We start from the raw sequence: 12,474 nt of genomic DNA on the forward strand, positions 1-12,474 counted from the left end.
AGGCCAGGTTGTCAAAACTTCTAAATTCCTGCCGTGTTCTTTATTCTACTTCTCGCCCTTCAGTGGCTCAGTGTATGGAAGTAATCGGCTTAATGGTAGCGGCAATGGACATAGTACCGTTTGCCCGCCTACATCTCAGACCGCTGCAACTCTGCATGCTCAGTCAGTGGAATGGGGATTACACAGATTTGTCCCCTCTACTAAATCTGGATCAAGAGACCAGGGATTCTCTTCTCTGGTTATCTCGGGTCCATCTGTCCAAGGGTATGACCTTCCGCAGGCCACATTGGACAACAGTAACGACGGATGCCAGCCGTCTGGGCTGGGGTGCAGTCTGGAACTCCCTGAAGGCTCAGGGCTTGTGGACTCAGAAGTAGAGGTCAGGTTCATCAGATTTTAGTCAGACAACATCACGACTGTAGCTTACATCAACCATCAAGGGGGAACAAGGAGTTCCCTAGCAATGTTGGAGGTTTCAAAAATAATTCTATGGGCAGAGGTTCACTCTTGCCATCTATCAGCTATCCATATCCCAGGAGTAGAGAACTGGGAGGCGGATTTTCTAAGTCGACAGACTTTTCATCCGGGGGAGTGGGAACTCCATCCGGAGGTGTTTGCACAGTTGATTCAACTTTGGGGCAAACCAGAACTGGATCTCATGGCATCTCGTCAGAACGCCAAGCTTCCTTGTTACGGGTTCAGGTCCAGGGATCCCAAGGCAGCGCTGATAGATGCTCTAGCAGCGCCTTGGTCTTTCAACCTGGCTTATGTGTTTCCACCGTTTCCTCTGCTCCCTTGTCTGATTGCCAAGATCAAGCAGGAGAGAGCTTCGGTGATTTTGATAGCTCCTGCGTGGCCACACAGGACTTGGTACGCAGATCTGGTGGACATGTCATCCTTTCCACCTTGGACTCTGCCGCTGAGGCAGGACCTTCTACTTCAAGGTCCCTTCAAACATCCAAATCTAATTTCTCTGCGTCTGACTACTTGGAGATTGAACGCTTGATTTTGTCAAAACGTGTTTTTTCCGAGTCGGTCATTGATACCTTAATTCAGGCTCGAAAGCCTGTCACCAGGAAAATCTATCATAAGATATGGTGTAAATATCTTCATTGGTGTGAATCCAAGGGTTACTCATGGAGTAAGGTCAGGATTCCCAGGATATTGTCTTTTCTCCAAGAAGGATTGGAGAAGGGATTGTCAGCTAGTTCCTTAAAGGGACAGATTTCTGCTCTGTCTATTCTTTTGCACAAGCGTCTGGCGATTGTTCCAGACGTTCAGGCATTTTGTCAGGCTTTAGTTAGAATCAAGCCTGTGTTTAAACCTGTTGCTCCGCCATGGAGTTTAAATTTAGTTCTTAAAGTTCTTCAAGGGGTTCCGTTTGAACCTCTGCATTCCATAGATATCAAGCTTTTATCTTGGAAAGTTCTGTTCTTGGTAGCTATCTTTTCGGCTCGAAGAGTTTCAGAGTTATCTGCCTTGCACTGTGATTCCCCTTAACTGATCTTCCATGCAGATAAGGTAGTTTTGTGTACCAAACCTGGGTTTCTTCCTAAGGTGGTATCCAATAAGAATATCAATCAAGAGATTGTTGTTCCGTCACTGTGTCCTTATCCTTCTTCAAAGAAGGAACGTCTATTACACAATCTTGACGTGGTTCGTGCTTTAAAGTTTTATTTACAAGCTACTAAAGATTTTCGTCAAGCATCTGCATTGTTTGTTGTCTACTCTGGACAGAGGAAAGGCCAAAAGGCTTCAGCAACTTCTCTTTCTTTTTGGTTAAGAAGTATAATCCGCTTAGCTTATGAGACTGCTGGCCAGCAGCCTCCTGTAAGAATTACATTTCATTCCACTAGAGTGGTGGCTTCCACATGGGCCTTTAAAAATGAGGCTTGAACAGATTTGTAAGGCGGCGACTTGGTCTTCGCTTCATACTTTTTCTAAATTCTACAAATTTGATACTTTTGCTTCTTCGGAGGCTATTTTTGGGAGAAAGGTCTTACAGGCAGTGGTGCCTTCCGTTTAAGCGCCTGCCTTGTCCCTCCCTTCATCCGTGTCCTATAGCTTTGGTATTGGTATCCCACAAGTAATGGATGAATCTGTGGACTGGATACACCTTACAAGAGAAAACTAAATTTATGCTTACCTGATAAATTTATTTCTCTTGTGTGTATCCAGTCCACGGCCCGCCCTGTCATTTTAAGGCAGGCGTTTTTTTTTTATTTTTAAACTACAGTCACCACTGCACCCTATAGTTTCTCCTTTCTCTTGCTTGTCTTCGGTCGAATGACTGGGAGGTGGCAGTTAGGAGAGGAGCTATATAGACAGCTCTGCTGTGGGTGATCCTCTTGCAGCTTCCTGTTGGGAAGGAGAATATCTCACAAGTAATGGATGAATCCGTGGACTGGATACACCACAAGAGAAATAAATTTATCAGGTAAGCATAAATTTTGTTTTTACAAACTTTGCCTCTCATGGAGGTGGTAAAGCAAGTTGTGCTTGATTTCTTCTGTGATAGGCGCTTCTAAGCATATTGAAGCCCAGTTATTCTCAAAGTACAGTGTTTGTCTGAGGGATGTGAAGAGAGTATTGCCTTATGATGCCATTTTTTCACCTATGGGAAATCTGTTCTAAGGCTCTCTGTAAATCGGTTGCAGGGATTCATTTCTGCCTCCCTTTACAGATCGACATTATACTCCTCTACCATTACCTCTGCTATGTTTCAGTACTGGTTTGGCTGTTTGCTATATGTGGATGGGTGTCTTCTGGTAAGTATATATAATTTTTCAGACACTCTCAGCTATGTTTGGTTTTGTGGGCTTGGGCTTGCGATGACGCAGAATGTTACTTTTTATTGCGACATTTTTGGCGTGAAGTTGCGTCTGCCGTGATGTGAGTAGCGCCATGTATTGCGACTTTCTTGACGCAAGTTTTTTTGCAACGAAGTTGCGCCTGTTATGACGTGAGTCGCGTCATTTCACTTCTTAAACTTTGGCGCCAAAAGTTTTTTGTTTTCTCTACATTTGCGCCATTCTTGGCGCCAAAATTTGTTATATTAAGTCTCTCCCTTTTTTTCTCTCTGCTGTCCTTTTGATTCATAGAGGTCTAGGTTGCTTGCTTTTGATTTTACTTTTGTATTAAAATTTTTTTATATATAAACATTTTTTTCTCATTTCTGAAACTGCTATTTTGAGGAAATTGGATATTTTGTTTAAATTTTATTTTTTGTTACATTTTGCAAGATGTCTCAGACTGATCCTGCCTCTGATGTTACTCTAGGAACTAAGCTGCCTGAGCACAATTCTACCAAAGCTAAGTGTGTATGTTGTAAATTAGCTGATCTTTCTACTTCAGCTCAAATATGTGGCACTTGTTATGAAAAAATACTTCATGCTGATAGTTTCTATAAGTACAAATACATCTACTGTTAAACCTTCAGTCTTATGTTTTTATATCTACAGGAATATAATGTACATTATTGATGTAAGAACTTACCTGATAAATTAATTTCTTTCATATTGGCAAGAGTCCATGAGCTAGTGACGGATGGGATATACATTCCTACCAGGAGGGGCAAAGTTTCCCAAACCTCAAAATGCCTATAAATACACCCCTCACCACACCCACAATTCAGTTTAACGAATAGCCAAGTAGTGGGGTGAAAAATGAGTAAAAAAAAAAAAAGCATACAAAATGAGGAACTGGAAATAAAATTGTGCTTTTTATGCAAAAATCATAACCACCATAAAAAAAGAGTGGGTCTCATGGACTCTTGCCAATATGAAAGAAATGAATTTATCAGGTAAGTTATTACATAAATTGTTTTCTTTCATGTAATTGGCAAGAGTCCATAAGCTAGTGATGTATGGGATAAAAATACCCAAGATGTGGGAGACTACAGAAGAGTCGCTAGAAAGGGAGGGATAAAATAAAAACAGCTAATTCCACTTAAAAAAATTTAAATCCACCAAAAAAAGTTTCTTATAAATTTCAAGAATTTAAAAAAAAAAAAATCATAAGCAGAAGGGGGCGGAGCCAACTTCCTATCGCAATGCTTTCATAGAGCTGTGCTATACTAAACATAGTGTACAAGCTACATATTTGCCCTAAATCACTCAACAAACGGTACAGGACTAAGAAGAGCGGGCCTATTTCCTCAGTGGAGGTAGATTGGAGCAGTAAATGGGACCTACAATACCGAGACCCGGTATCTGCCAGAACTAGTCAGCAGCTGCAGAAGTTAGCCAGTCGCACGGATATATTTCCCCTCTGCAGGCGCAACTCTCAGCTACTACTCTGGAGGGTCTGGGTTCCACTCCGGAGGTAAAGCAAGCTCTACAGTGCCAAAAGGGCTGTCTACCTCTTTTAGGAAAGCCGGGGACGGCTATTACCGCACCGTTCCATCCTGCAGCCTTCAACCCATCACGGTGACTGGAAGGTAAGCTGGGTGTTCCCCCTTGCTGATTAGTGCTACGATCTCCTCCTTGCACATGGACACTGGGAGTTTACTGGCTATAGGGGAACCACACTAGCAAGCCCCTATACCCTGCAATAATCATCAGCTGGTGTGACGCGAATCTCCATATTGGGCCCAGGCACTCAGCATAAAACTCCTGCGCTGATCCGGAAACACTTTCAGAGCAGTGTCTGTATAGCGCAGAAGAACATTAACCTAGACACAGCCCTTATTTGAGGGTTCTCTAATAAATTGCCCTCTGGTATGTAGGCAGACAGCTAGCTATTCCTCTTTGCTATACGTGACTGAAACAGTCCTACCCTACCAAGTGCCACTGCCATAGCTGCTCTGCCAGTCATCAGCCCTCCTGCTCATATCTGACCCTCTAGGTCACCTAGTACAGCCAAATACTTCAACTTAGTAGGACTTTACTCCAATTGGGAAGGCTTTTCTGCAAGCACTATAAAAGGCACATAGTTTTCAGTGTACATTAACTCACAACATATAGCTCCCACGTGGAGCAGTGACCTAGTTTCTAGGCCCTCATACCATACTATTAGCATAGCACAGATCAGCTACTAGACTAGAAGGACTACCTGGCCATTGCAGAACTAGAGTCCATTATTTAAGACTGCAATACTCTGCTACATGCTATAGGGGGCTTTGTATTTATCAGCTCACTGTGGCTCCTCTGGGACATTGTGTTTAATAATACATACTTTGAAATCTACCTCAAGGCCTCATAGTTCTAAGTAGGGCATATCAACACCCAGGGGCACCATATCTTCCCCTCTTACCACATTTGAAGGCTCCTAAATTCTAAAATAATAGAATAAACACATCCCATGGCCGCAAGCACCTGCCCAGCACTCAGTGTTTAACTTCTCTACCTTTGTGTTTGTATTACTTGAAGGGATTGGTCTCTGGTCAGTGCACACCCTTCTACCCCAACTAATGGCTGCAACCTGTGCCCGTACCTCATATTGTTCTCCTTAATACTACTTATCTGGTGGAAACATGTTGCACTCACAAAAGAGGAAGAACAGACCGCAATTCCCACCTAAGAAGACTGTTATGGATCATTTCAGCTACCCTACCCCAGACCTTCATGCTGCCACTGAGCCCCCTGACTCTCCGGGGTCTGAATCTGCTGACTTTGCTCTATCTGCTCTGAAAGATATCCAGCATGGTTCCCTGGAGACAGTCACCCCTACTTTTATTCTTGATTCTCTCAAATCTATTCTAGATGACCACCACTCATCGTTTTAAGCTAAACTTTCTGCATCAACTGCCGAGTTGAAAAAGGAGATCTCCTCTACAAATAAATACATTGATATGCTCGAAAGAAAGTATGAAGACCTTGCTACAGAGCAGTCAAATGGGCTGACTTTCTCCCACTACCTCTCAGAATACCTAGACTCTGTTGAAGATAAAATAGCTGACATAGAAGACAGATTTTGGCGCAACAATCTTAGGATCCGGGGGGGTGTCTGAGTCTGTCTCCTCATCGGATCTTAAGCCTTATCTCAAAGAACTCTTTCATAGCCTAGCTCCAATAACATCAGAATCGGAAGATTTGCTTGACCGAGCCCACCGCTCACTTAGGCCCAAAGGGCTTACCGAGGGGCAGCCTCACAATGTCATAGTCAGGCTTCATTACTTTACATATCAAGAGAGGATACAGAGAGCGCACTTCCAGAGACACTCACTTCCAGAGAAATTCCAAAACCTTCAGATTTTCCCGGACCTGTCTGCACGGACATTGCAGCAGAGAAAAACCTTTTCAGATGTCACTACAACTCTACGGAAGAAGATCAGGTACCGTTGAGACTATTGATCTTCAAGGATAACCAGACACACAAGGTCACTCAAGGACTTGAACTTCTCAAAACCTGGAACATTGTGAGTACCCACACTGGTGAGCCTCAAAGGCCACAGCAGCAAACTCGCCAGCTAAAGGCCACAGCATCTGAATGGACAGCTCTCCCCCAAAGACGACCCAACTCACCTGACGCATAAGTTTCTTGCTCATGAAAATTCTCTCTGCACTTTCTGGGCGAGCATATACTGTCCAAAACTTTAGCCTTAGGAATTTGGTCCCTTTCGTACAGGGATTCTTGGTGAGATCTTAACTTCTCCGGGCTGCCCTACAACACGAGACTGATAAGTATAAGTTGAATTTTGAATTGGTACCTGTTTAATATGCCTTGCCTGTTTAACATTATTGTTCTATGTATAAATGATGTGGAAATTCTCTCTGCACTTTTTTGGCGAGTATACACTATCCAGAACTTTAGCCTAAAGTCTCTGGTCCCTCTGAACGGAGATGCTGGGTGGGTTCTTAACTTCTCCTGGCTGCCCTACGACACAAGACTGATAAGTATAAGTTGAACTTTGAATTGGTACCTGTTTAATATGCCTTGCCTGTTTAACATGTCTTGTTCTATGTATAAATGCTGTTCCTTAGGTTTATTCCACACTAACTTATGCCCCTGGATCATGATAGTGTGCAGGCGGACTAATCAAGGCCCAAGTTCATATAGCCCCCTCAAGTAGCTAAGCTATAGCTTAATTGGGCCACATAGACTCTCAACCCCTCGTCATTGAGGAGGAGTGTGAGGCTACTAGATTAACAAAATCTACCCTTTTTATGCCATCTATATCCACAACATGCCTGTAAATGTTTGAGTTTGCCGCGGCCCCCACAAGGGATGTTTTTTTTTTCTTCTAAAGCCTCTCCCCTATGTGCTTTCGTGGAGAATATGCTAAGTTAAATTAAGTATATGTTAAAACTTGAATTGTTATTTGTATACTATACCTCGCTGTCTGGCCTGAAAATTTTCAACTGTGTAACCTTTATGTTGTTTAGCTTCCGTGCTCTCAATGAACCAGCTACCTATCTAAACACTATGCAGAAATGTTTTAATGCCAGTCACGAGACTGATAAGTATAAGATGAACTTTGAATTACTGCCTGTTTAATATGCCTTGCAGAGTACACAAATGTGGTTCCCACTGCTTATTCTATGCTTTATGATGCTCCTTGATTGTGATGGCTAGCAAATGGGCCATTCGGGGCACGTATCCAGACAGCCCTCAGCAGCTAAATCCCAGATTCATTCAACCATACAGTTTCTCAACCCTCACAATAAAGTAAGGCCAGAGGGTCACCACACTAACAAAATCTATTATTTTTTGGGCCACCTCTATGCATGGCACATGTATTACTTGAGCCCCACCCTAATGAGTACTCAGCCCCTATATCAGCACACGGTCATGCACAACTACGAGTACCTGCCTTCAACGCTACATTCTTTCGTACCATGATCCCCATAAGGAATGTTTTCTCTCAAACCTCTCCCCTAGGTGCCCATGTGAAGAGCCTGTTCAATACTTGTTAAAAACTTGAACTTTTAATTATTTACTATACCTCACTATATAACCAGGAACTGTTCAATTGTATTCAATTTTGTTTTCTTTTTGTTTGTTTAACCAGTGATCTCATTGAACTAGTTATCTATCCACACACTAACCAAACATACACAATCTCCTTTTCCTGCTGTACCACAGTATGTTCTAGCTGAACAGTCTAGGGACCTCTGCTATGCAGTATGGTTAGGGAGTAGGTGGATTTATGTGCCCAGCTATCCTCATACCCTGTTATGCTATTTGCAATAGATACTAGTTGAGATCTTGTGTTTTTTCCCCTGTAAGACACTGAATAATCTTTTTATAATTGGCTTAATGCCATACCAACATATCATCTTGGGCGGGTGATATATAGTGGCCACTCATCCTTACCTCTTCTATAAACGATTCCCCTCACCCCCTTCCCTCTCCTTCATACCTACGACCAGCTCTCCCATATCCTAGTTGCATTGGACACTCTGTGTCTATACTTACTGTACCCTAACCTCCCCCCCATATAAAGTGCCTCTCCCTTGGAGAGGACTACCAAAGTGGTTTGTCTTGCCGATACCGCACCCTTATTTTTCCCTCATTTTAAAACCTTATTGTAACACCTAGTGTCGGATGTCCATTTTATTTAGCATTACCTCTCCATCCTCTCCCCCCATTTTTTTTCCTCTCTCTCTAGCTCTATCTACTTTCTACTCTTTCAAAACATGGCCTTATCATGCACATCCCACAATGTCAGCGGCCTCAACACCCCTAACAAATGCACCAGACTTCTGTGATATCTTAACCACGCAAAGTCCCAGATAGTTTCTTTGCAGGAGACCCATTGGGTAGATGGCTCACCCATCCCCCTTAAATCCAAGCAATATCCGGTAGTCGAGACAGCATCCTTTTCGAGTAAATCCAGAGGGGTGGCAATTTTAATCCATAAGAACATACTATATGAAAAAATTAATGTGTATACAGACTGTAAACTGAAGAGAATCCCATACACCCTTGCATCTTATTATGGTCCTAATACAGATCAGGTTAAATCCCTCAGAAAATCCCTGCGCTACCTGAGTGACCATAAATTAGTTAACCTACTCCTTGCCGGAGATTTTAATATGCTCCTGGATACCGTTGTCAGTATATTTATAAGAAACTTAGCAGTACTCTCCAAATAATATGTAAGTATATGGCAGGGTTATAACTTAATATATTTAACAATCTTTCTTTAAACTAAGCCCACAATCAAATATGCATATACTAAGACAATAAAATGAATATAAATTCCTTATTGATTTATTATTAGTTAATATCTATGAACAAATTGAAATATATTTATGGGAACCAGAATATGAATCAATATTATACGCGTTTAAAAAAATATTAAAATATGCTATGCAGAGTTCATACACGTTTACCTTATTCACAATAGCCTTTCATTCAGAGTTGCATTTAAAATATCACAATGAGACTTAAGATAGCAGCTACTAATATTCAACAATACAATTAACAGTGCTAAGTTAAACAATAGTACAATATACACTTCTATTAAAACATCAGAAATTGTATATATTATTTGTGCCAATAGCCAAATGCTGAATTATAACTCTATATTTCACAAATAAAACAATTTAGCATTAAGGATATATGTTTAACAATACATAGACTATGAATATGAGCTAAAATACAAACTGCTCTTTAAATTTATTTACTACAGCAATCTTTTAATACATTACCAAGATGAACACCAATCGATATCCAGTATTTCTTAATAGGAACAATCTCACCTCAGAATACAAAAATTGGGGATATATACGCATATGGAGTATAAAAGTAGCTGTGTCTTTATAATAACTGCAGCAGTTATTTTCCTTCAGGGTTAGCCAGCAGCAGCCTTTAGCAGCCCTCCATGCTTGGGGTTACATCATCTGATCTCACCCCTCCCCTTTTTTGATCAGTACCCATCATTGCTGAGATTGAAAATGCCCAAACGGAAGCTTGTCTCGGATTGGCCCATTGCAACTGAACATGGATTGGTTCATCTGGGAATGCATGTTGTCAGGGAGATGCATCCCTGCAACAACCAATCGTCTCTTGGCTGTAAAACCTGCATCGCAACACCGGATTTTGTCCATCGGGGGCAGCATGGCAACAACACAGCAATACATTTCACCATCCAACATTTTTAACAATTCAATATTTCTATGAAGTGGTTATTCATCAGACCATAACTTCCTGCATCAATCACTCACAATATTAATTATAGATTGGGCAGCATCATATCATTTTTCTGATTATTTTAATATGAAACATCATGTGTCTTTAACATTACATTATATTAAAGCAATTTATACTGCTAATTATTCTGAAATTAATGGCATTTATACATCTGTTATATATATATATATATATATATATATATATATATATTTATACAAATACAGCATGTTTCACATTTCTAACAAATTCTGAATGCATGAATCTTGTCTATGGTCCATCTGAAATAAAAATAAGTGTTATTAATCATTTCTTTTTAGGTCCACAAATATTCTATATTCATATTCTTAAAAACACAGAGGCTAAGACATTTTATGCTTTCAAAATATATATATATATACACACACACACATTCATTTCTACGCAGTGTTCAAAATTATACAAAATCCAGCAGGTTATGCATTGTTATATATTTATTTATCCAGATATCTCATTAAATGAGTTGTTCTTATAATTTTCATTAGATTTCTGGAAAACAGAGAGAATAAAAAAAAAATGTTTTTATTTTTGAGTCCATGGTTCAGTGCTTGTATACTCCCCCAGACGTAGGGTCTGCATTACATATATTTAAGTGTCAGAGTTACATAGCAAGGGTCATTTGCATTTGATGTAATTGGTCACATTCACACAAAATATATCACTTAAACTAGACTTCTAGGCAACGTAGGATATTTTATCACATATTTCCAAGTAGTGGCCACATATGGTCTCTTGGAATGGCTGTTAAAGTGAAATAAACCAAATGTTTTATTGTTCTCACTTGGATGTTTAAAATAACTTTGCCTACTGAATGGGGGGAAGAACTGAACATGAGTTAAGTCAATTTTTCTGAATGAATGAATCATTTGCTACTGACTAGCCAAATATATTTTTAAAAAATATATATATATATATATATATATATATCTTTACTTATACCTTGACATAAATCCCCCTTCCATTTTTAAATAGATGTAGGACACATGTATTTAAATTGGCTTAAAGTCAATGGTATTTATTTTACAGGTAACTTTGTATTTATTTTAGCTAGTTAGAATAGTTATTAAATAGTTATTAACTATTTAATAACTACCTAGCTAAAAGAAATACAAAATTACCTGTAAAATAAATCCTAACCTAAGTTACAATTAAACCTAACACTACACTATCATTACATTAATTAAATAAATTAACTACAAATAACTACAATTAAATACAATTACATAAACTAACTAAAGTACAAAAAATATAAAAAGCTAAGTTACAAAAAATAAAAAAATAAGTTACAAACATTTTAAAAATATTACAACAATTTTAAGCTACTTACACCTAATCTAAGCCCCCTAATAAAATAACAAAGCCCCCCAAAATAAAAAAATGCCCTACCCTATTCTAAATTAAAAAAGTTCAAAGCTCTTTTACCTTACCAGCCCTTAAAAGGACCTTTTGTGGGGCATGCCCCAAAGAATTCAGCTCTTTTGCCTGTAAAAGAAAAATACAACCCCCCCAACATTAAAACCCACCACCCACATACCCCTAATCTAACCCAAACCCCCCTTAAAATAACCTAACACTAATCCCCTGAAGATCATCCTACCTTGAGTCGTCTTCACTCAGCCGAGCAGCGATGGAACCGAAGAGGACATCCGGAGCGGCAGAAGTGATCATCCAAGGGGCGCTGAAGAAATCTTCCATCCGATGAAGTGATCCTCCAAGCGGCGCTGAAGAAGTCTTCCATCCGGGCGATGTCATCTTCCAAGAGGCGCTGAAGAACAGTCAATAGAATGCGAGCTCAATCTGATTGGCTGATTGGATCGGCCAATCGGATTGAACTTGAATCTGATTGGCTGATTCAATCAGCCAATCAGATTTTCCCTACCTTAATTCCGATTGGCTGATAGAATCCTATCAGATAATCGGAATTGAAGGGACGCCATCTTGGATGACGTCCCTTAAAGGAGCCTTCATTCGTCGGTAGTCCGTCGGTAAAGAAGGATGTTCCGCGTCGGCGGGATGAAGATTGAAGACCCGGCTTGGAAGATGACATCGCCCGGATAGAAGACTTCTTCAGCGCCTCTTGGAAGATGACATCGCCCGGATAGAAGACTTCTTCAGCGATGCTTGGAGGATCACTTCATCGGATGGAAGATTTCTTCAGCGCCCCTTGGATGATCTCTTCTGCCGCTCCGGATGTCCTCTTCGGTTCCATCGCTGCTCGGCTGAGTGAAGACGACTCAAGGTAGGATGATCTTCAGGGGATTAGTGTTAGGTTATTTTAAGGGGGGTTTGGGTTAGATTAGGGGTATGTGGGTGGTGGGTTTTAATGTTGGGGGGGGTTGTATTTTTCTTTTACAGGCA

This window comes from Bombina bombina, chromosome 5 (genome assembly GCF_027579735.1).
Source record: "Bombina bombina isolate aBomBom1 chromosome 5, aBomBom1.pri, whole genome shotgun sequence".
Taxonomy (NCBI): Eukaryota; Metazoa; Chordata; class Amphibia; order Anura; family Bombinatoridae; genus Bombina; species Bombina bombina.